This window comes from Lycorma delicatula, chromosome 3 (genome assembly GCF_047948215.1).
Source record: "Lycorma delicatula isolate Av1 chromosome 3, ASM4794821v1, whole genome shotgun sequence".
Lineage (NCBI taxonomy): Eukaryota > Metazoa > Arthropoda > Insecta > Hemiptera > Fulgoridae > Lycorma > Lycorma delicatula.
This window is the reverse complement of record NC_134457.1, coordinates 97,794,827-97,821,334: the sequence shown is the minus strand read 5'-3', so window position 1 is coordinate 97,821,334 and position 26,508 is coordinate 97,794,827. Positions and strand designations below refer to the sequence as shown.

The window sequence follows — 26,508 nt, the reverse complement described above, 5'->3', positions numbered from 1 at the left end:
AAAAGCTTTTCCTAAAATTTCCTCCTTTCTCAAAAATCGAAAAAAGCTATCTTATTTATTGCCTTTTTGTAACAGAATTTTTATTTTCCCGCCTAGCGCTATAGCAGAGATTTATTTTTAGTTTTTTTTTTATCAGCTATATAAGGGAAAGTATGGTGATAGGTCCAATTTGGCGTATGCGGTTTTCATCGGATCTTTACGTATTGACACCTAAGGAACCCAAAAAACCGGATGGAAATTTTCCGGATGTTCGTATCTACTTGCGTGTTCGGTGTTAGTTGTCGCACCCCAATCACCTTAGATCTCCAGAACTACTTGACCAAAATTGGGCAGATTACTTCTATATATGGGAGATTGCTGCCAATAAATTTTCAGCTTAAAAAGGTCAAGGGGTGAGGTTGTAGTGCAAGTTCACCCTCAGTACCTCTAGATTTTGCCTAATTAAGGTCTTAATTTTCTTAGGCACAATTGTTAATATTTAAAATATAATATTTCAACGAAAAAATTTGCAAAATCGCACCTCCATCCCAACAAATACTGTAAATAAATTAGTGGCTAAGTGGGTATAGTGTGTTATTAGTACGGGGTCTCACCAAAAAGGAGCGCTAGTGTAGCACTGACCTACAGTTACTGTAGCCATCTTCTATGTTGTAACGTCACAGGTGAGTGGTAGAATTAAATAAATGAATAATATTTAAAGTGTAAAAAATATATTTAAATTGGCCGCTAGTACGCCACACCAGCGCGAATGAAATACGGTATGCGCGCGCGCTTTAGTTAGAATCATTGGATTAAATAAATAAAAAATATTATATTTAAATAAAATGATAAATATTTTAAATTAAGCTGTGTGTGAAAGCCGTGCATCAGAAAAAAATCCGCGTGGCGGAAAAGTCCTACAACTGTGTCAACTTCTTTTTTAATGTCTTCCTAAGGTTAGTAATAGCGCAACTGACTCCCAAAAACATACTTTAAGGGTGGGGGAGCCGTTTTATTAATTATTAAAATTTATTTAAACTTTTAATAATTATAATTTTAAATAAACCAAAAATAGTTTTGAAAATTAAAAAAAAATCGATATTTTAAAATTTGATTGGGTCTCCCACCTCAGTATTGCTTCCTAAGTATTTTTGGTGGTTTAAATAACACACTTCTAATAGTAATATAATAACATTTCATCATAATTCACCCCCTACTCAAAAAAAGAAATCTTAAGTAACCTTTTATTGGTTGTACATTTTTCCGTGGAATTATTTTTACATTTAATATAAAAAAAATTAGAAAAATAAAAAAAAATTTGGAAGGTAATTTTGGAGGTGGGGAAGCAGAAAAACAATACATAATTTTTTAATTAAAAATAACTTTTTGTATATTTAAACATAATGATAATTTTACAATAAAACTCATCATAAATTACACCTGCCCCAAAAAATAAATCTTTGGTTACTGTTTTCATATATTTTTTTTTCTACGTATAAATAAACGACTAACGCCATGATTTTTTTAACCAGTTTTTTGTAACTCTCTTCACCATATAAATTTTAAAATATTTTATAAATAAGAGACTTTATTAAAATGAATTATTTCAAATGTTTTATCCCAGCAGAGAAGGTTCACCATTAAGTATAATTATTATTTCTTAGTAGCTTATAAAATTTCTTTAAAGGTATTTTTAATTACATTTTATGTATGTAAGACAGCATAGGAATTAATCTTTTGTGAATTCTTATATTTTTTAAAGATATTAAGAAAACAGTGCAAATGGAGTATCTTTATTATTTTTCATTAAGAAAATAAGATAGGTAAATATAATTTTCAACCTTATTAATGGTAGGGGTTATATTTTAAGCTTCAACAATTTCTGGTATAATCCAGCAACGCGGTTGTTGCCAGCTCTTACTGTTATTTATTATTTCACACTTATACTTCTCTGAGGTATTACAAAGTAATACAAATTACAGGACGAGGTGAGGTTCGTAAGAGGATCGGCATTAATTTTTATACCATTTTGTGCTTAAGATTAATCTACTATATGACCTCGGATATAACAAGGCCACTGTGGTATTTTATAAGTAAGAATACTGGCCTAGTTGTATTAGACAGCTTATTTTACAATGAAGTATAATTAGTCTGCAATTTTTTTTTAATGTAAATGCTTAAGTTTAAAGTGCTACTATGTTATATCTATCTACAAATTGTAATCATTATAATTGTTGTTGTTTTTATTACTAAAATAAAATAATGAAGAATTATTGAAGAAAGAAAAATATAAATCAGAGAAACAAGAAAGATTTCATAAAGAAAAAAAAAAAGATAAAATCAACTTTTTATTACGAAATTACCAGTAGATTTGTACATATCTGTAAGGCGTGTACTTAAATTAATAATTTGCTTCGAGAATTTATGTTGTAGGACGTGTTAAGATGTATAAAAAAGGTCGTTCAATATTTTGGTAGTTTCGAAGAATAGTACAAGCAAAAACGTTCTCTTAACCTATTTTAAATTAAAGTGTTTGCGACCCAAGGGTCGGAAACACTTTTTTATCAATCTGTCCGACAGTTTAGATTATTTTTTTTGTAATAAATTTTATTTGTACATAATTATTAAACTATGTAATGAAATTTGGCGTATATTTTTAAATTAATATTCTATGCGATTTAAAGAAATACGGAAATTTTATATTCGTAAATTTCAAAATAACGACCATCATAATTTTTTTTTAGCACCGAAAGGACTCCAGCGGACGGACTAAAGGGAAATTACGCCGGGAGAACGAAGCACATAGCGGCTTGTCTCCCAATGTCATCTCGGGTAAATATTTCAGTCTGGTCTAAAGGATCGGAACGCAATACAAACTTTCTCCATAAACAATATGAATTAAAATATAACCGCCAAATAAATTAAATACCCGCCCGATAAAATAAGACACAGCAGCAAGGGATTTTTGTCCAGGCTCTGCGATGAGTATGGAGATACATAAATCTCCCGCTATCCTTGCGTTCCCCTCCGTTCTGTCTTTAAATTACAATTTTAAGCGTTTCAATGTAAACAAAAAAAAAGTCTGACTTTAAATGTAAGACTAAGCTCAAATTATTATTTTGATAGTTTTTACCTCCCCATTATGTGTTAATACTAATCAATACCAGTTAAATTGTTTGTACTGCTCAAATACTAACCCACCCAGTTGATCTAATGGGAAACTTGTCATCGCAAATCAACTGATTTCGAAGTCGAGAGTTCTAAGGTTCAAATCCTAGTAAAGGCAGTTACTTTTGTACGGATTTGAATACTACGACGTGGATACCGGTGTTTTTTGGTAGTTGTGTTTCAATTAACCATACATCTCTGAAATGGTCGACCTGAGACTTTCAAGGCTATACTTTATTTACATTAATACATATCATCCTCATTCATCCTCTGAAGTAATAAATTACGGCGGTTCCGGAGGCTAAACAGAATAAATATATATAGATACTGCTCAAGTAGTAGTAAACTGAAGATGTTTAATGAAAACTTTTAATAAGATTTAAATATTATTTAAAAATAAAATTACTGGTTATTAATAAAAATAAAGACGTTAAACGTAGAGGTTTTTAAAAACATTTTATTTTTTTTAAACTCTTTAACAAAATTAAATTTAATTCATTCAAAAAAATTAATGGTTACCAAAAAGTATAAAATAGAAAGTTAAACTACAGTTTCAAACATTTTATTTTTCTCTTAAAGAATGAATATTAAGAATGACATCGAATATCAAAGTAAATGTTTAATGCATATCCATGTACATTAATGCAGGATTCAAATACCTCAGATCATTGAATCTTGAAAACGCTTGAATATTTGGGGTATTATTCTAATGTATAGACAAAAGATTAAACATACTATTTTCGTTATCAGTTCATTCGGAATGTTTTTGGTGCGGCGTACATCCTACGCTCTTCAAATGCCCCTACAGGTAAAAGTCCATGATTTTTACACGTGGTGAGCTTGGGAATCAGGCAGTTGGATCCACTATTCAAGAAAACGATTATCAATATCTTCTTTGTTGGTATTGTAAAACTGTGACGTGAATTGAATAACTACTGAAAACTTATCTATGTCATTTTCTGGTTAAACATTCATCGCAAAAGATTATTAAACGTAGTTGTAGACATTTGAAAAATATTTTCAATTTTACTTGAAGTATAATTTTAATAGTTTACATCCTCTGCAATCAAAAATACTGATAATAGTATTATTAATTTGTATTTCAAAAGAACCCTATGAGGGCTTAGGACAGTTAAAAATATTACGTTTTTAACTTGCCGATTTTAAAACTGATCAATCGATTTTTAATAAATGAAACAATTTTATGATTTTAAACTATTAAAATTAAAAATAATTATATATTTTGGTAGCTTTTAAAATCGGATATTATTTTACATAATTTATTATAAACGTTATTCACTTCATAAACTAAAAGTTTTGATGGTATTACGCATAGAACGAACCTTGATAGACAAAGTTTAACGATTATGAATTTGGATAAAGGTTTTAAGTAATTTCAGAATTTGTATCTTTTCAGTTTTGTATTTGTTAGAACATTTTTACGTTGATTTAATAAAACTCTTTCAATTATATGGATTTATAACATTCTTTTTATATATATTTGAGTGATAAATGCATATTATTTTTCTTAATATTCATAATTGTTGCTTCGTATATGAATTTGTAATTGTGTAGTGCATAATATAAATAGATATTATTTTTGTATTTTTAAAAAAAAATTTCGATAATTAATTTAAATGTTTACCGGAATCTTCTCCGTTTATAACGTAGGAACTTTATATTAAAAAAAAAAGAAGTTTATAATACAATTAATTATACTATGGAAGAATCTAAACTTCTTGTCATTACAAGAACTCTGCTTTTTTCAACAACTTTACTTATTTTATCCTATTAAAATATTCTAGGAAAATTTTCTTTATATATTGTAACACTACTAATAATTTTAATTTATCTCAATGAAAAACAATACCTGTTTTAAGATAAAAACAGAAACCTGATTCTTGCTAAAACAGAAAGTGAAATAGAATTGATAAACAGGTTTTGTGATCTTTGTCGAAAGAAACTTAACGTTATTATAAAATTAACAGATATTTTAATATCGACATTATTTGAAAAAGTAGTCGTAAGTATTAAACTAATCATAATATTTTCTAATAATAATAAAAAAATGATGTTTTCGTGATGTGAATTCATATCATAGCCTTGTAAGAAGAATTATGATATTGTGTTTAAAAAAAATCGTTACTATTCTACATCTGAAGATATTTTTTGTAAAGAAATAGAAAATTTTAATTACAAGTGGTCAAATAATTAATACATATTACTGGTTAACAAAACCTCATCTATTTATAGTCTTTTTTAAGTTTTTATAATGAAACTAGAACCTATAGTATATTCAACATTAGGTTAAAATAATCTTTACGTTAAAGTTTAATCATAAAAGCAAATTTATTGTTTTACGTATGATTTTCATCTATAAACCAATACAAAAGATAACTTTGTGCAATTTATTGTTGTTTAAAATTGACAAAACCTTAGAATACAGTTAAATGAACAAAAGAAGGTAGATCTATTCCTTCAAAGAATGTATTGTGTTGAAAATATAATCCAGAAAACTGCACATGATATCGAATATAAGAGAAATTTTCAAAACAAAGTTTAAGATAATATTTAAAATCAATTACACAGTTACGCAGATTTTATTGTTACTAATAATTGTCCAGTATTCATAATTAAGTTCAGAATAAAATAATTCTTTTAATACGCTAACATTTTTTTTATGAAGTTTCTTACATTACATCCCTTTCCAATAGGAGAGACTAGGTAAAATATCAAAACTAATAGAGGATCTTTTTCAAAAATAATTAAATTACTTTTTCAACAAAAACATAGAGAAGGTGAAACGGAACAGAACGCAAGGATAGCTGGAGTTTATTATCTCCCTACTAATCGCAGAGGCTGGACAATTGTCTCTTGCTGTATCTTTCTTTTATCGGGCAGGTCATTATTTATTTAGTGACGGTTATAGATTTTTGTGTTTTATTTATGGACGGAGTTGGTACTTGCTTTCCGGTCCTTTAGACCGATGAAAAGTAATAGACTGGGGCTGATCGTGGGAGACTAGGCGCAAATGAGCTTCGTACTCCCGGCGTGATTCCGCTTCAGTCCGTCCCCTGAAGTCCTTTCGGTGTTAGCGCCTTTCGGTCTAACAGGAATACTTCTTCCGGAGGCCATAGTGTTTGAAGGAAGCAATGCGCTCTCCTTTACGGAGGGAGTCGCATGTGCTGGCTGGGAAAGAGAAGGTTGATAAGATGAAGTTTTAAAATATATGTCTGTAAAGATGATAATAGCTATAGTTATTATAAACTGACCCACTTTTAAAGAAGAAAATGATGTACTCAAACAAAGAGTACGAGCTAGGATAAAGAAGAAAAAACAAACCTTATGAAAATATCTGCTACATTGGTTTGTTTTTTAAAAGATTCCACTAGATCTTTTAATCGGTATAAACATGTTTCCGGGAGAAAATTTTTTTTTTTATCTCAGTTGAAATTAATTGTGAAAATAAAAACAGGGAAAAATTGTGAAAAAATATCAAGGTACGAGTAGAGAATTGTATAGTGACATGAAGATTTTTTTTTAAAGAAAAAAGAAACATTGTATCTGGAACAGCAAAAATGAAAATGTATGAAAGTCTGATGAGAGCATAGAGTGTAATGTATGGTTAAAAGATATGATACTGGTTGTAGTGGAAGAAGGAAACCTGAGAAAATTTGAAAGGAAGGTGCTGTGAAAACGTTTTGGACCATTGACAGACGGTGAAGCGTGATGACTTCATACAGTTAAGAAACTCTAGATCTGATTAATGGGAGGGACAGTAAATGTTACCAAATTTCAAAGAATTACATGGTTGGAGAACGTTTATTAATTCTGTAACACAAAGATGCCAACGATAATATTAAGAAAAAGACTTAATGGAAAGAAAAAAAGAGGCAGAGTGGAAAGGAAATTGGCTCTTCTGTCTTGAGGATAGAAGAGTCTGTAGAGCTGTTGTGGAAGAGATCAAAGCTTACAAGGCCTGAAGAAACAAAGAAGGATAATTATTCAAACAAATAAAAAATATTTTTCAATAAAGCGAGACTTTCATGTTCTTACTACCATTAATAAAATCTGGAAATGAGATCTCTATAGATGAGTCTAAGAAAAGGCTTGGCTCATCGCTGTTAAGAAGTATAGATGGCACAAATAAATATTTTATTTCGTTAAAGTAACAATTAAAAGTAGTTGAAATAAATTTAAAAAAAATCGATATAATTACAGAAACACTTCTCAAAAAAATACTATTTTAGACTTATTGATCGTTCCAACCATTATCATCATCATACTGCTGTTGGATTATGTCATTCTTAAAATTCGATACGATATAACAAGATTCCAAGCTAAAAAATTAACTATATACACAATAAAATACTAAAGTAACATGAAAATTCAACATTTTCATGAGTATTGGACGATATTTTTTCTTAATTGTATCCTACGACGTAGAATTAGAAGATAAGTTCTAAAATCATTTTTTCTTTTTGAGCAGCCTTTTTTTATCAGAGGAAACTTAGAATGTTAAACGTCAACAATGGGGGCTTTAATTTTATCTTTATAATAGTGAAAATATTTCGTTGAGAAGAAGCTTTTATTTCTTGTGAGCAAATCAAATCTTCGGTAAATGAAAATATGTCATAGTATACTACTCGTCAACGTTTACAAAGCTAAGTTGACCCGCAGGGTGGGGTTGGATTGCTGGACCCACGATTGGCCGATATGTCTTTTTTTTTTTATCGAAAATAATTCGATAAAAATAATATTTATGGAGCTATTAATAATTAAACAAAATTAAATGGTTGGCATTTTAGAATTTTCAAAGATAAAATTTTCAAACTTATTTATCTGTGGATATGTTTTTAGGAATATTTATACCAAATTTAATTAAAATATATAAATTCGTTCTTAAAATAGATTTCTGCTTAAAAAATACAAAATGGTGGACAGAGGAAAAATTAAGCCAAGTAAGTCCATTTGTCCACCTAATCAATTTTTTTATTTTGATGCCCTGAATCAGTTCCTTAAGTTTTAGCATTCACCTAACATCTACTGGTCTCTCCTTTTTTCCCCTCTCCCCCGAATCGGATTCCACAGTGAAGCATAACACAATCCGGGGGAGTGTCCTTTTATAAGCTGGCTGGATCTTAACTATTAATGCCTGCCTCTAACTCCCAGAGTAGAGTTACCAGACCCGACGACTGTAGTTCCTGTTCCTCCACCATAGGAGCCGGGACTCGGTCTTTATGCCTTGTTTGCCTCAAACGAGAACACCCAAAGAAGCATTCTCGCCGGGACTGCGGTCTTTTCTATAAGAGGACGAGAGAGTCCCTGTGCCTCATCACTGCTACCCATCTGGTGTCTCCTTGAATATATATATATTTTTTTCTTTTCAAGTCGTTACTCTTCATTAAATGAACCAATTTCATTGATTCTTTTTAACTTAGATAAAATTTATCTGGTGGCTCCGTTGCAAAGTTTGGCAACCTAAGTTAAGGAGAAAAGTTTTTGCACAAAATATAACATTGGTTGCCTTCATCGACGATTTCATGGTATAATTTATTTTTGCCACGTTCTTTCATATTTTTATGTTAATAGTATAATAATATACACCCTGATGTCATTCTGATATTCAATTTATTTTTGCCCGAATAGTGGAGAAAATGTTTTGGTAAATTTAGATTTTGCTCATGATTGGTAGTAGCCACTTTATATTGTTTCTATATATATTTCTTCTTGTTTTTTCAGGACCTCGGGCTTTTCGTTTTTTGAAAATTGCGTTTGCAAGAGCATTTAAAGGGAACATTTAAGGTAAACTTTAAAAAAAAGATTATAAAATATTACGCTCTTTAAATTTTGACTATTTAAAGTAGGCGCTAAATTAAGGGTAGTTGTAGGTAGTATAAATTTTGTTTTATTCTCCTGAAATTTCTTCCTCAACTACATTCTAATGATATAATACAAAAGTATTATATAATTTATTTGTTTATTTATTAAATTATATAATACAAAAGTATTATATAATTTATTTGGGTAAACCCAAATAGGGCTATGACCTCCTTTTAAAGTTTAGATAAATTTCGGAAAAAAATATTTTGCAATTTTTATGCAGTTTAAGTTTTATGGGATATTTTTTCGAGGAACATTAGGAAAAATATTTTTAAGCCTCTTTTTTTAAAACATAGAATGTTATTCTAGATATGAATATAATTATAACTTTCAAGAAATCAGATATACACATTTATTCAGTTTTAATTAAATTGATGTCATTATCAAGGACAACTGAATACAAAATATACTATCACTTTATGCAGAAGTATACTTTTAAACGTTCATGCAATCGTATATACATGTAGTAAAACAATTTATCGATAGCGAGTTTAAACGTAGATTCCGAACGCTGAAATTTAGTGTTGTTACTAATATCTGGTAAATCAAGATTCTAGTTACGTTTTCCATTTTTAATTACGTATTATAATATCCAGCTGTACAAAAACTGGTTTTACTCGATCAAATCATTATTATATATTTTCCGCTGTCGACATTCTTTTTGAACAACTATATAAGATAGAACCATCCCAAACATTTAAATTTATAATATATTTTTTATATATACAAGAATGTAGAAAATTAGGTAAAATTTTTTTTTCTTTTTTTAACCATTTTGTGGTTATTGTTATTTTAAACTAGTATTAGCAAAATAAATAACTATCCTAATTTTTAATTAATTAGTCATAAAAATAAAATAATACGTTTAAATATATAAATCTTTTATTCTCATCGTTTAATAATATTTTATTATATAGCTTACGTCAGAACGAGACTAAGCTACTCCATTGGTAGCTATCCCATAAATAAAAAAAAACTGTCCCAAGACTTGCCTGAATGGATCAAGGAAATCCGTGGTAAAACCCTGAACAAACCGAAAAATAGATATGGTTAAAGTCATTAATTATATAAAGTATAAACAAATGAAATTATGTTTAGATAAATATTTGAAGATAATAAATGTAAAAAAATCTGATGTGGACAACACATGACTTCCTTGTACGCCTATTAAAATAAATTTACACATTTTTTAAAATGAAAAGTACATTAAATTTTATTTCATTAAAACTTCTGATATTTTTTCACCTTTTTTTGTCATTATTGAATTATTATTTATTGTAATTTTTTTTTACAATTCGAGGTTAATAATTAGTAATAAATCAGTGTATTTAAATTAAAAAAACAAAGTTAAAAAAAGGAGATGAAGTCTGATTCGAACCGATGTGCCTTTTCTTAAGATCTAAATATTTCATTAATTAAAACTTTATTTACTTATAAACTCGGAACCAATGAAAATAAGTACCACTTATGGTAGATACATCATTGAAAAAAAGCTCTCGGTGAGGGCTTATTACTGCAGTTAAGAAAAAATCAAAAATTCAATTTTTTTTGGAATTTGAGCTTTTTTGGACACTTTTGATTCAGTGGATTGCAATCAAAAGAGGAGGTACACAATTTCATGTTACAACAGTCCTAAATTCGAAATTTCAGCATCCTACAGCTAATCATTTTTGAGTTATGGGAGATACGTACATGCATACACCTACGTACAGACATCACTCCGAAACTAGTCAAAATGGATTAAGGGATGGTCTAAATGGATATTTTCGTTGAAATCTGAAAACCGAAATTTTTGCGATCACAATACTTCCTTTACTTCATATAAGGAAGTAAAAAAATAGCTACAATATAATTCACAAATTTTAAGTCGTTAAAGAAAATTTGAATGGTATGCAGAAAATTCTGAGTTTTCAAATAATTTCTTAAGTTCTATTTAAAAATATATCTACACGAAAATATTGTTTCTGTAAAAAAAAGTAATTGTATTTTAAATAAAACTGGAGAGAAGTTTTTTAACTGTTTTGGTAATTTTTAAAAAACAGATAGAGGAAACATAAGATCCTTTATCATAACCGAACTATTGTGTTGAGTTACAGGAAAACAGGTCTGTTGTTTAACCCACCGTGTTGGTCTAGTGGTGAACGCATCTTCGCAATCAGCTGATTTCGAAGTCGAGAGTTCCAGCGTTCAAATCCTAGTAAAGGCAGTTACTTTTACACGGATTTGAATACTAGATCGTGGATACCGGTGTTCTTTGGTGGTTAGTTTCAATTAACCATACATCTCAGGAATGGTTGACCTGAGACTGAACAAGACTACACTTTACTTACACTCATATATATCATCCTCATTCATCCTTTGAATTAATACCCGACAGAGATTCCCGAAGGCTAAACAGGAAAAAAAGTCTGTTTGATTAAGTAAAGGTGGATATTATTATTATTTTCCCGTCTAGAAAGCGCTGTAGCTCTAGAAGGGAAAGTATTGTAATCGGCCCAATTTGGGTATATGCGGTTTTCACTGGATCTTAACGTTTTGACAGCTAAGGAATTATAAGGAATCCTAAGGAATTATGTACGTGTGTATGTGTTTGGTCTTGCACTCCATATATATTCAGAACTACTGGACTGATTTTGACCAAACTTGGTTAAGATTACCTCTATATATGGGGCATTGATGCCATTAAACTTTCAACCTAAAAGGTCAAGGGGGTGAAACTGTAGAGCAAAGCCAACCTCAATATTTCGAAATTTCGCCTAATTAAGATCATATTTTTCTTAGGCACATTTATTAACAATTAAAAAGTAACAATATTTGCAAAAAAAGGTTTTTGCAAAGTCGCACCCCACCCCATAAAATTCTGTTGTAGTCTTCTTCTATGTTGTGACGTCACAGGTGAGTGGTAGAATTAAATAAATGAATACTGTTTAAAGTTTAAAAAAGTAACACGGTCTAGCTGGGTCTTGAACTCGACCACCCGGTTGAATCGGTACCTGGTGCGTTAAGCACTGCGGCTACACCAATCTGCCGACCGTACAGGCGAAATTTGTTCTACGTAAGTTGTGAAATTTCATTAGTATAGTTAGTGCCGACCGTCGTCGCTAGTACCGCCACACCCGCACGAATTAACTACGGTATGCACGCGCATTTTAGTTAGAATCATTAAATTAAGTTAAAAAAAAATATATTTAAATAAAATGATAAACATTTTAAATTAAGTTGTGTGTGTAAACCTTGCATCAGAAACAACACACAGTTGTAGGACTTTCCTAGAATGCGGCTTCAGCCTCGTGTCGGGAAAGTCCTACAACTGTGGTATTAGCTTTTTTTAAGAATAAATGAGTATTCTTTTTAGCAGATATTGTACATTCATAAATATAAACATACTGATCGGCGCTATAGTCCATGGGGAACCCTGCCTCTCTCACTGCCTTTCTTTAAACGTTCTGACTTTTTGCAATCCTCCTGCATCTCCTCATTTTCATCCGTCACATATCCAATCATCTATCTCTCTGTATTTTTTCATCCGGTTTTCCAGCAAATACTTTTTTTAACCACTTTATCTTGCGTCTCTCTTTGGACGTATCTAACCAATCTGATTCCCCTTTAGTTTATTTTTGTGATAACTAGTAGCTGTTCCAACTCTACTTTAGTTCTTATCCTCCATTTATTTCCCTATTCTACTAGCTATATATTTTTAATAAAACCTTTCTTTTAAAATCATTTTTAAAATTAAATAAAATTTTATTGAAAATGTAGCCTATTATAAAAGTAGTATTTTAATATATAATCATTCCTGATCGAAATAATTATGATCTTAAAAATAGCTAATAATTGGAAAATTGTTGGTTAAAAAAAAATCAAAACTGATCAAGGATAATGAAAATAAATTATTGCTATTATGTTAATTACTAGGACGCACTTTTAGGATTTTTCCTTATTTCATTCAACATAAATTCAAGTCTTGTTTTTTGACTGTTTTAAAAAATTTATTTTTTTATGGTTTTACTACGTTTTTTAAAAATTGAAACGAAATCACAATATTAAATGATAAGTGATTGGGGGTCGTAACCTAAAATAAACCTTGATTTTTTTTTTTTCATTTTACTGTTTTGAAAATTGTCAGCCTCATCGGCAAAGATGTAAATTCTGTTATATTAGATGGGTTCTACCTGCTCTTATAAGTTTGAAGTCGAATAATAGCTTCATAATAAGGATAAAAAATAAAACTAGAAAGTTATTTTTGACAATTTCGAGATATTTCGTAAAATTGTATTTATGGTCCGATTTGGCTCATATTCAGAATATATATTAATTTCGGGAAAATAAAAATTTTTGCAAAAAATGGAAAAAAGGAAATAGAGGAAAGGGAAAAAGGGAAGAAGATAAGAAAGGAAGAAGAGAAAAAGGAAAAATGGGAAGAAGGGAAAAAGGGAAAAGTTAAATTTTATGAAGTTCAGTTTTTTAATGTTTTATCAAACTTTCAATTGTGTTCATTTAATCTATATATATATATATATATATATATTTAATGAAATTTGTAAGATCTGGAAAGTTTTTAATATTCACAAAAATTTTGTTAGATGCGATATTCCTTATTTACTTGTACATAGAATAATTATTGACTTAAGTATTTTTTAGGTGAGTCAACAATTAAAGTCATTAGAGACTCATCAATATCTGCGTGAATGTACCGGTAAACGTGTAGTTTTGAACAGGCCGACTGAGACATAACCCACCGGGTTGGTCTAGTGGTGAATGCGTCTTACCAAATCAGCTGATTTGGAAGCCGAGAGTTCCAGCGATCAAGTCCTAGTAAAGCCAGTTATTTTTTCATGGATTTGAATGCTAGATCGTGGATACCGGTGTTCTTTGGTGGTTGGGTTTCAATTAACCACACATCTCAGGATTGGTCGAACTGAGAATGTACAAGACCACACTTCATTTACACTCATATACATCCTCATTCATCCTCTGAAGTATTATCTAAAAACGGTAGTTACCGGAGGCTAAACAGGAAAAAGAAAGGAAAGGCCGACTGAGACGTGTGGTTAATTGAATCACAACAACCGAAGTACAGCGGTATCCACGATCTAGTATTCAAATCTGAATAGAGACGTAAATCAGCTGATTTACGACGACGAATTTAATCATTAGATCAGTGATCTAGTGGTTATCGTCGCAAATCAGTTGTTTAACAGCTGATTTTCGAAGTCGAAGGTTCTGAGGTTCGAATACGAATTTCAAAAATTATAGACAATGGATACCGGTCTAATTTGGTGATTAGGGTTCAATTAACCACACATATCAGGAATGATCGGCCTGTGCCTGTACAAGACTCATTTACATGCCGTACATATCCTCATCTCACTGGGGTTTCTTAATTTTCATTATTTGTTCACGCGGGACTCTGCGATGGTGCTGAGAGGGAATGGGTGTGGGAGGTCTGTCCCCCTCTCCCTGGTAGACCAGACCGGAGTCCATAAATGAAACCAAGTCAGGGGTATGAACTGAAAGTTGAGTTCACTAAGGGAACTAGGAATAAACTTTGTTGTTGCGAACAACATTTTTGGAGGTGTGTTATTTATTCAATTTCCTCGAATATTATGAGATATTTACGCAAAAATTGGCTCTATAAAGTGTAGAAGTAAGCGCGGGGTTCGTGCTTCCGCGAACTTTGTTAGCTAGTTCAGAGGGCAACAAAGTAGGACAGTCAAGGTAGTCCGAAAGAAGACTACAGCGAAGGCGAAGGCTCAGTCGTTAACTCACTGATGCAAATGTCTACCGAGGCATTTACATCGTTGGCATCCCAACGAGGTCTGGCTTATTACTGTGAGTAGTAAAAAGTTAGAGGGCAAAAGACGACTCCTTTTAAAGTCCATCAGGGCTAGAAATGGCGGGGGGGGGAGTTGTTGTGGCGATCGTAATCGTCACAAGGCGAGTGTCTTCCTCTTCGGAATCGTCACAAGGCGAGTGTCGTCCTCTACGGGGGCCGGGATGTTCATTAGTTGAGCAGATTGCAACGTACACACTAAAAATAAAATTAAAAAAATACATTTTTAGTTTTTTAAAGAATGAAAAAGATAAAAACTATTTAAAAATTATAAACAAATAAAACTTTAGTAAATTTAGTAAAGTTTTTTTTTTATAGTAAATTGCAATAGTTGAATAAATAATATAATGCATAATCTTTCAAATAAAATAACTTTTTTTTAATATATAAGTTTAAAAAAAGGAAATATTACTATAAAAAAGCCATCCTAAATCTGACGATCTATTCAGTGTGGAAAAACGTAAAATATCGTATTAGATAAGTACAGGCATCCAGATAACGCTAACGAAAAGTTTCCGAATCTATGTTTAAATGAACTTTCTTCTTTATTTTCACCATTAGAATATGTCCTGATAGTTTGTTACATTCTTCGTGAATCAGTCTGTTTATATAGCAAGTCCCAGGAGGTGTTAGCAAAAGATAAGGGATTGATGTAAAGATAAAAATAAACAAAAATCATGTGGATAAAAGCCGTATCTCATTTGATTTTCTCTCAGTCCACCAATTTGTTTTTTTCTTTTTTGTAAAACGTTAAATCTTAACGAATTGATACATTTTAATGATATGGTATACATAAACCAGCAACATCTTTACGTTTGAAAATTTTACATTTGAACATTTTTTGGAAAATTTTTTGGCCGTCATTAAATTTTTTAGTCTTTAATATCTCTGTAAATGTTACTTTTACTGAATTAAATTTTAGGAGATAAAATATTAAGTCTTTTGTTATGAAATAAATTCATTTTCTTCTTTCAAATCACTTGTTATACCGGAGATATGGCTGAATCTGTTAAAATGGATCGCAACAATTATCCAATCTAATAATTTTCTTTGTTTTAAGTTTTTTCAGTAATCAAATTAAAGATAATAAATAATAATATTTATTATTATAATAATAGAACAGGCATTAATTAATTTCACTTATATATCAACTGTTTTCCAACCGATTTGAACAAATAAGGTGTCATTTTGTTCAGAATAAAAGGTTTAAACATTTTGTGTAATAAAAATATAATTCTATAAACTAATATTTACGGAAATATTAATGATTAAAATATTTAAATTACCGCCATTTTAAAATTTTCAGATGTAAATTTTTTAAATTTATTTATTCTTTAGAATATATTATCGAGTACATGAATACTAAATTTCATTAAAAATTATCTCAATCCGTTCTTAAGATTGAAGTTTTACACAAAGTGGCAGATAGAAGGAAAATGAAGCAAATGAATATGGCATTTGTTCACTTAGTTTTTTGTTTTATTTTAATGTCCTAAATTAGTTCCTTAAGTTTACCCAACACCTTTCGAGACACTCTGATTAATACACTAGTGCGCACGCGCGCGCAAAATACAAAATCCACATTAAGGATGAAAATTCCGAAAAAAAAATTTATATATATTTTTTTCATCAAAAAAGGAACGAACTGTAGGTCACTTGATCGAGTGTTGTAGTTCTTTGTTCTCTCCTTCTAATTCCTTGTTCGTGTTAACGAATTGCAGGTTTTTGTTTTAAATGGAATTTATAATTGTGCTGTTGAATATATCCTACACTCTGATAAATTTATCGCATTCAAGCTTTATACATCATTATGAATTTAGACAATAACCTAATTCGAAATATGAATATGCATTCATAAATATTTTTGCATATTACAAAAATATTTGATCATTTAAAAAAAAAATGTAAAGTGTGTTATTAAGCGTAATATAAAAGTTCAATATAATAAATAGACCGGAAACTGTAAGTTGTTATCTTATTCATATCTATTTCCGGGAGAATTATTTGCTAATGTGACATGACATGGTAAATAATTTTAGTGTTAAATGTAAAATGACTATAAATTTATATGATTTTACAGCTTTGTTAAAAGCAAACAGTATATATATATGTATTATTAATATATAATATATTAGTGAAATAATAAATTATTATATTAATATACAATAAATTTATCCCTCAGGGGCTAGTGCTACTGTTTTCATACTAACACTGATGTTAGTACTGACAGTTTTTCTTTTTAATTAGGCAGATATCTATTAAGAATGTTGTTGCAAGGAGTTTGAATTGTGTATTAATTAAGTTAGTTTATCGTTAAGTGTGTGTTTATACATTTTATACTGTTGAATGTGGTAAGATTTTGTCCGTTTTGGCATATATGTAAAATATCAAGTTTCTTATCGATTTGGTAGATTTATAATTGCGTTTATGAAGTTGTTGGCAAAATGTTGACGCTTTGTTTTTATGGAGGGTTCTTACGTGTTTATTGTGTATTTGAAACTACAACTCATTTAACCGATGTGGAACATTATGCAATTTGAACATTTTATACTATATCCCAGAGGCATTGTGTTTGTTTGATGACTGTGTTCTGCGTGTAATGTAAATTTTTTTTTGTTTGTTATTCTGAAGGCTACATTTTATCCAGATTTATTAAATTTGCAAGGTATTTTCTCTTAGTCTTTGTTTATATGTGTTTATTTTATTTATCTTTGTTTTTATTTATTTCGCGTAGGAATGTGTAAATGAGTGTGATATTATATCCCGTTTGTGTGTACTATCTAAATGACTTATTGTATTTTAACGAAGAAGAAACTAATCCGGTCTGTCCAACTTTGTGTATGTGACATCGACATAATAATCGACATAAGGTGCATCGACATAATAATCGATATCGCAATAGTACGACGTTAATAATTCCCAGTTACGAACGGTAGTTTCATCAACTCGTATTGTTTTTTTTTTATTTTTAAGTCTGTTACTTTATTTTCCAATTTAATGAATAATAATGATAACACAACAAATAGGTAATTAGTCAGGCGAATACAATTAAAAATAAATGACACTGATATTAATATTAATTAAATAATAATTCTACAAAGATACAGTATGCAAAACTCTTAATTAAGTATTTGCAAGCGATTGAGGGGGATAACTTATTAAAATAATAATAAAAATTACAGTAAACTACAGAGCGAATCGTTAAAATGAAGAGCAAAGCAAATATCTATAGTATTTTATTATTACTTTCTATTCTCTTTTCTGTCATTTCTCTGAGAGGTATCATTCTGGGAGGATTAAGTTTAAAGGGTGGAAGAAATAGTTTAATGATCGTTTCGTCCGGTAGCTTAAAAGAGAATTGGGGGGGGGGGGGGTCGAAATTTTAAGCATGTCTATAAGTAAAATGAAATAAATCTGAAGAAAAAGATTTAAATACTTGTATACCATAATAGTCGATTTACCATGCCAAACTCGGTTATAAAATTTTTAATTGAAGAACATAAGATTCGAAGAACGTAAAACGGCAGTAAAAAATATCAAATCTCCTGCTGCAAATAGAATATAGCAACACATTACATGTTATTTTTTTGTTTCTATGAAACAATCTACAAATACCTGAAAATCAATTTATTATTTATTTATTTATGTATAAAATAAATGCTTTGCAGCTCGAATTGTCCGAGTACGTAGCAGAGTGGAACACTGGTGGTTTTCTGAAATATTTAAAATACTTATTTTATAATTTAAATTTAAAATTACCTTATCGAAATTTACATTACCAAATAACATTAACATACCAACTCTTAAAAATTCTTGTTATTTAAATATTTTATTTTTCAGTATAAATTTGAATATTTTTACTGGAACTGGTTTGTGGAAACGGTACACGTCACGCTTTATTATTATTTTTATTAAAAAAATAAAAAATAAATTTTATGATGTTAAAAACAAATTATTATTTAATACAGAAACGTGAACGAGAAGATGCTAATTAAATTAGAGACAATAGAAAATAATTTCTTTCCTGTAATTTATTCTGGCGTATGCACATGTCGTCAATTCATAAAAAAGACTGTTGTACTTACGTAATAATATTTGAACTATTTTTAAGCAATAACAAATATACTACACACACACTCTCTCTCTCTCTCTCTCTCTCTCTCTCTCTATATATATATATATATATATATATATATATATATATATATACTATAGATACTATAGATACTATATATATATATATATAGTATCTATAGTATAAGTCTTATATCTTATATAATATAGTATAAGTATCTATAGTATATATATATCTTATTTTTTTAATTCGTATAACAATATAGTGTGATATGATTTTTTTAGTTACGGTATACAGTTCACGATGAGTTACGGTTGATATTTTAAAATTTAACGTTTGCATTATATGCATTTTTTCTTATCTTCGTGGAATAAGGTAATTGAAATGTTAAGAAACTAGGAGTAGATTAAAAAAATTGAAAAAAAAACAACCATAATAATAAGGAATTAGTAAAGTACAATTAGTGGTTTAACTTAAAAAGATGAGTAAAACAAAAGTGTTACTTCACCCCAGCCTTGTTTTATTTGTACGAATATGTTAAAAATACGATACGATAAAAATGTCTTACAAGAGATAAACAAATTATTATTGGAGAAAACAAAATAAATCGTTTAATATTAGTACATGAATTAGTGTCTTAAAAATGTACAACAGAAAATTTTTGAATTAGCTGATATTATAACAAAATGTCGTACAAAATAAATGTTAAAAAATGAAAATAATAAGAAAAAGACAACAGAAATTCAATTTCCATTTAAACACCTTCACCCTCCTTTATTACAGAGTTTCTAATGCATTCTACTTCCGATCTGGTCTGTCCTCGAAAGCGAGGTCAGTGTCTTCACCCTTCCACAAACAGCTCCATCACAGAGGAATGAAACGAGCAACTAAACTAACCGGGACTCGATTCCAAAATGCCTGTCTTGGTGAAGTAAGCGCCCACCCGCTAGCTACCCGGGTTGCTATTCTAGCTATTAGATCATCAAACCTCATCACTCCCTGTGTATGGCCAGAAACATAAGAAAGCTAGCAAAAATCTTCCATTCTCTTTGAGTTTTTAAATTTACCCGCAAATCCAAGAGAGAATTAATTCTCCCAAATTATCTAATTATCTAGTACGTTCAGCATCGTACTCGGGCAAACAAACAGGACATGGTATTCATTATCATAAACTCTACAATCCGAGCATAAACCTGAGCCAACCAAGCCAAACGTAGCCTCTAAAATCACCATGTCCTTAAGAAAATGACTAATGTGCCGATTGGGGGAAAACCATCTAGCAACTTGTAAATCTTTTATATCGGGAAAATAACACGCGTGTAACGACCGTCAGAAGAGTATTCCATCTAAACTGAACGATTAAATAAGAAGTCGGTAAACAAAGAACAAAGGAAAATACGGTATCTGTATTTGCAAATATGAACATCTTAAGACATTGACACCGTAAGATCAGTAGTGCTACGAAATTCCAAACGCTCTGCGGGTCATCATTTAGTTTCACTTGGCTATAGGTTACCAGTCTTTTGAAGGATTAGGATTGAAGGATTGAAGGATTTTGAAGGATTTAAGAATCACTTCTTAAAGATACGTTACATCGAGGGATGAAAAAACGTCATAAAAATCGACATGAAGCATGTATGAGTTGAAATGAAGATTGCCTTTAGGATGAAGTGTTCAGATCTTAGAATTTTTTAAAGTTCAATTAAATGTTATTAAAGAAACTATCAATTAAAAACAAATTTAAAAAACTCAATTTTTTTGTAAAAATCGTTTTTACAAAAAAAAGAAGTTTTTATTTGTAAATAAAAACTTAAATTTTTTAATACTTTTAATTTTTTAAATCACTTGTTTGATTGGTTCATTAATTAATGTATTGCAGAGTTAATTAAAAGGAAAAAAAATTTTTGCTTATGTTTATATATTATTTTATTTATTATTTATATTTTATTTTTTTCTTATATTAATCTATTATTTTAAGATAATTGATAATATTAATTATTAAATATTAATATTAAAATGAAATGTAATTTTTAAAATAAAATTAAATTGAATCAATAAAAATGTTTTCCATAATAGAAAACGTTACTATTGAGAAAAAAGTAAAATACCACGTGTGTTATAAACTAATAACATAGAATATGGTTTCGAAGAATAATAATTTTACAAAATTTAGAAATTCTTAGTTTTCATGACTAAAGAATCGAACTTTTAACTTTTTTCTCAAATGTCTTAATGATCACTGGTTAAAAATAAAAACTTTAAATATACTATTTAACTGAATATTCGTGAAGCCCTTTTATTCATTACTTTTATACATTACTCATCACTCCCTGTGTATGGCCAGAAACATAAGAAAGCTAGCAAAAATCTTCCATTCTCTTTGAGTTTTTAAATTTACCCGCCATCAAAAATCATAGACTTTTATTTAATTTTATTTCGCAAAAGTGATTTAGTTTTTAAATGTACAGAGTGATTCAGGAGGAAAATTAAGTAATTTGGGAATTGATTCTACAACTTGAAATAAAAAAAAGCCTTAAAAAAACATATGTCCGAAAACATTTTGTTATAGAGGATACGGCTAGCGAAAAATTTCGCTTCAGTTCCCCCACTGAAATGAGGTCATACTAAAATTCTTAAGGCATTACATATGGGGTAAACTTAATTTTTTTCTTATGAGTTTTGACCTGAATATCGAATAAAGCAGGTTCTACAACTGCATATCCCGTAGTTTTCATGACATTCTACGTAAAATAGAAAAATTCGGTGACGAAAAACAATTTTTTTTTTTAATTTGAAGTAAAATAATTTCTTTGAATGACTAATGGCCTTCTTCTTTATTTCAACTTCTTTATTTTGCAATCATCTCCATACAGTTTAATTTCCTCTACAAATGACAAAGCTTTGAATCCCCATCTCCTACATAGTTCACGATTCGCACATTTCGAGTAAGTGACCGTTCATAAATCTTCTTCGCTCCATTGGTCTCCATCCCCCCACTCACACCACTGTAGTTCGCCTGGCAACTATAAAATGGTTGGTTGACAACTATCCAAAATGGTTGGATATAGTTGGGGACGGAAAATTCTTTTAATATAATACATATCTTAAATAAGAACTTTTATCATTCACTTTCAATTCGATTGTATAATTGTGGATAGTTTCAAAAAACTAATTAAATACATTCGTTGTGGATAATGGGTAATTTGTTTCTATATCAGGATACGAATTAGTGGAGGGATTGAAATTTTTGTTTGTTTTCCCTATTTCTCCAAACTGGACCTGTCTTAACTAGATTGGACTGAGCTCGCCTAGATTGGAATTGTTTCATTGGAACTGGAATGGACTGGACTCGCCAGAACTGGAATTAACTCCCTGAACCGAATTGTCCTTACTTTAACTGAATCTACCCGATTCGGACTGGACTGGTCTCGTTTCGACAGACTGGATTGAACGAGACAAGAGTGACTAGATTACACTTGACTTGATTCGCTAAACCTAACTAGTTGGACAGGACTGGACAAGATTGGGATGAACTTTATTAGAATTGACTTAACCTAACCCAACCCTATTTTTTTTTTATTATTTTTTTTGTGTTTGTTAAAGAGGTGGGGAATCCCATTTACGGACGCCTAAGCAGTGTCGGGCTCGCTAACAGGTGCCGCAAGATGTTATTAATATGCGTATGTAAATCTGCGCAGTACCGACTAAACCGCCACCCCTGGCTACCATCCTTCCTGGAACCGCTAACGAAGCATTCCTTCTGGAAGGGGGGTTGAACTGGACTTACAGAGAACTGGGTTGTCTTTACTGGAATAAATTGGATTGAACTGGACTGTACTATACAGGACTGGAATGACTGGTTTGTTTTTGTTTGGACTGGAGTCACCTTAACTGGACACGTCTGAACTGATGTGGAATGGAATAGACTGGGCTAGAATCGAGTTGACTGAAATTAGCTGGAAATAATGGACTGAACTGCGCATGTACTGGACTAGACTGGACTGAACTGCGCATGAACTGGACTGGACTGAACTGAACTGAACTGCGCATGTACTGGACTGGTGGACTGGACTGGAGTGGACACCCTAAACGTTGAGCTAACCTAACCCGAACTGTACAGTACTCGCCTTATCTGAGCTGGAATGGCATGGATTGGGCTGGAATGAGATTAGATGTTTTTTTTCCAAATTTTTTAAACGTTTGGCTTTCGTTTAAAAATCGGAAGGTAGAAATGAAAAATCAGGGGGTACAAAAGATATGTTTTCATCTTCACCCCCTGATTCTTCTATAAAAAATGGAAACTTCTCATTTTTATTTTGATTGTCATTGTCATGTTTTTTTTTTTTTTTATGTCGACCTGTTATAAATTTTTTTTTTGGTCACTTCGATCATAATGACGAACGAAGTGTCCAAATCTTCATTATTCTTATACTTTTCCATTTTTAAACTGTATTCATGTAATATTCGATTGAATACAGCCTTTTCTGATCTTCTTTGTTCTCTGTCATCAACTGTACTATCATATATGAAAAAACGTTTTTTCATATATGGTAATTTTTTCCATATGGTACTGCTTGATAATACCTTATCAGTTCTGTTGTTTTTAATAAAAAAATTAAATAAACAAGAACAAAACGTAATCAAATGTAGCAAAAATGGACCACTGAATGTAAAAATAGGAAGAGAAAAGATTATGGAGGTAGAAGAATTTTATTATTTGGGAAGTAAAATTACTAAATATGGACGAAGCAGGAGCGATATAAAATGCCAAATAGCACAGGCGAAACGAGCTTTCAATAAGAAATATAATTTGTTTACATCAAAAATTAATTTAAACGTCAGGAAAACATTTTTGAAAGGATATGTTTGGCGCGTGTAGCTTTATATGGAAGTGAAAATTGGACGATCGGAGTATCTGAGAAGAAAATATTAGAAGTTTTTGAAATGTGTTGCTGTAGGACAGGAGAATCTTAAAAATCAGATAGGTGGATAAAGTGACAAATGAAGAGGTATTCCGGCAAATCGATGAAGAAAGAAGCATTTGGAAAAATATAGTTAAAAGAAGAAACAAACTTATAGGCCACATATTAAGGCATCCTGGAATAGTCGCTTTAATATTGGAGCGACGGGTACAAGGAAAAAATTGTGCAGGCAGGCAACGTTTGGAATATGTAAAACAAATTGTTAGGGATGTAGGATGTAGGGGTATACCGAAATAAAACGACTGGCACTAGATAGGGAATTTGAAGAGCTGCATCAAAGCAGTGAAATGACTGAAGACAAAAAAAAGTTTGGATTAGGCAAAAGACCAAATAAAATTTCTTTAAAAAGTATAACTTTTTTAAGAGTTTCTTTAAAAATGTATAACTGAACGCACACGCAAAGTGTAAATATATGATTCTAATATTAATTATAAAATCGATTTTAATATTTTGCTAGACTATTGCAATGAGTAGGTTTTTTCATATTATCTTTGATATTAAACAAAAGCGAATTATTCCATTTCTTTTACTTGGTTTGTTTATAAAACCCGCAATATCGGCTAAACCAATGTAAAGAAATCCTAGCAAAGATTTACGTTTACCCAGATTAAAATCTAAGCTAATATATTTATGGGAGAAGTATTTGCTTTCGACAAAACGAAAAATAGAATTCGAAATTTGTTAGCTTATGAAGTATAAAAAACCTCTTATTGTAAAACATAAAACATATATATTTTACATTTTTAGTGACAACTCCATGGTAGAAGTAAAGGTGTAATAATTCTACTGCGAATATTTCTGTAAGGCCTCAATGCAACAGAGTGGTTACTATTGATTACATGGTTGATGATTCGCGAGTCAGCCAACGTGAAACTCACAATCAGATTGAACGAATTACTTCCACATGTAATTTATTATGAAGAAATATCTTTACGTCAATTATCTACTGAAATAATGATTACACAATCGTGGAACTAGAATCACATTTTTGCCGATGAATTGAGTGATAATAAAATTACGGAAGGAAAATCAATTGGAAAGATTAATTTTTGAATTAAATTTTATCTCAGTAGTAATAAACAAACCACGGTGTATGATTAAAGATTACTTCAATTGTTGTTTGATTCATTATTGCGGACATTTTAAGATATTTTGTACATCTTTCTTAATTAGAGGTCCATTGTCAGTTGTATTCCCTATTCGTTTACCTATAGGTTATTTTTTTCTTAAATTATCGCTACGAATAAATTTTTAATTGACTAAACAAAAGAGTGATAATCGGAGACATAGTATACGACTTGATGCGCATGCATGATATCCCCGGGCACGAAGCCAATTTCCTGCATCGGGCCGAAGATGTGGTTTCCCATCCAATACCAAAATTCGCTGGTCATGCTGCTGCAACAGAGCTGAACCGTTTTTTTATAAAAAAAATAATGTTTATTTAATCTTAACTAATAGTTTATTTATTAGGATAAAGAAGATAAAATATTTTGACAAGATTAAAATTTAGTGGTTTGCAAAAACAAGGTGGGCTTATTAAGCCCTCTTTTAAAAATCTCATAAATCATTTCTTAATTTTTGTATATTGACTGTCACGATAAACGTAGAATAGCTATTAATTTATTATTGTATAAGTGTCTTAATTTATTAGGTTGAATGTTAAGATAAGGAACATTATGATTGACGTTGAAAGTTAAACAGATAAATTATGTACATAAGTAATTAGCAATAAATATGAGTGATTACAAATATCCATCAGGTTTAAAACATCTGTATTTAAAAAAGTATTACACGTAAAATTATGAATGATACATGGAAATAAACAGAAACTGTCCAAGTGTCAGTCATATCGTCGTAAATGTTCGATGTGGCCTCCATTCGTCACACGACACACATCTATGCGTTAGTCCAGCTCAGCCCACACATGCGTTAACATATCCCTGGTCATAAATGCATTTGTAATGCACTCCTGTAGCTCAACCAAAGTTACTGAGTGTGGGGGCACGTAAACACAGTCTTTAACATACCCCCAAAGGAAAAAAGAATTATAAACCTTGAGATCAGGAGATCTAGGAGGTCATTTTAAGAGCGTTAAGCCATCATCTTCACATTGCCCGATCCAGCGTCAGCAGGAGTTCTTCAATCAGGAATCCTCGTACTTCAGCATGTCGTGAGGCGGAGCCCCACCTTCTTGGGATAAAAAATTATTGGAGTTGTCTTTCAATTGAGGAAACAACCACAACTGCATCATATCTAGGTATGAGATACCCGTCACGGTTTTCTCCGAGAAGAAAAACGGTTCGTTCAACTTTGCTTTAGAAATTGCGCTAAAAACATCCAGTTTTAGGAATTAAGTTCACGTTTTACAGAATTAGGTTGTTCTGTACCCCATATGGTGACGTTATGGCGATTCACCTTTCCATTCAAGTGAAATGTCGCCTTGTCGTCATTAAATACCAAGCGGTTAGCAAAATCGTATCCTCCACAGCTTCCTGTATGTCATTACAAAATTTATATCGTTTGTTGAAGTCATTTGGTTGTAAGTTTTGTAATAACTTTATACAGTACCGTTTCAGTTGTAATCG

At 30.5% G+C, this 26,508-nt stretch overlaps 1 protein-coding gene across 2 annotated transcripts in view; it reads left to right on the top strand.

Annotated features, from left to right (window-relative positions):
- The window catches only part of LOC142321806 (uncharacterized), a 140,811-nt gene that overhangs the window by 29,249 nt on the left and 85,054 nt on the right, over positions 1–26,508 (top strand). Inside the window, exon 2 of one of the 2 annotated variants that reach the window (XM_075360207.1) lies at positions 8,890–8,952. The exons of the other annotated variant lie outside the window; for it this stretch is intronic. The gene's annotated coding sequence lies outside the window, so the exon portion shown is untranslated. The remainder of the gene's footprint in view (positions 1–8,889; positions 8,953–26,508) is intronic. 2 annotated transcript variants of the gene reach the window in all.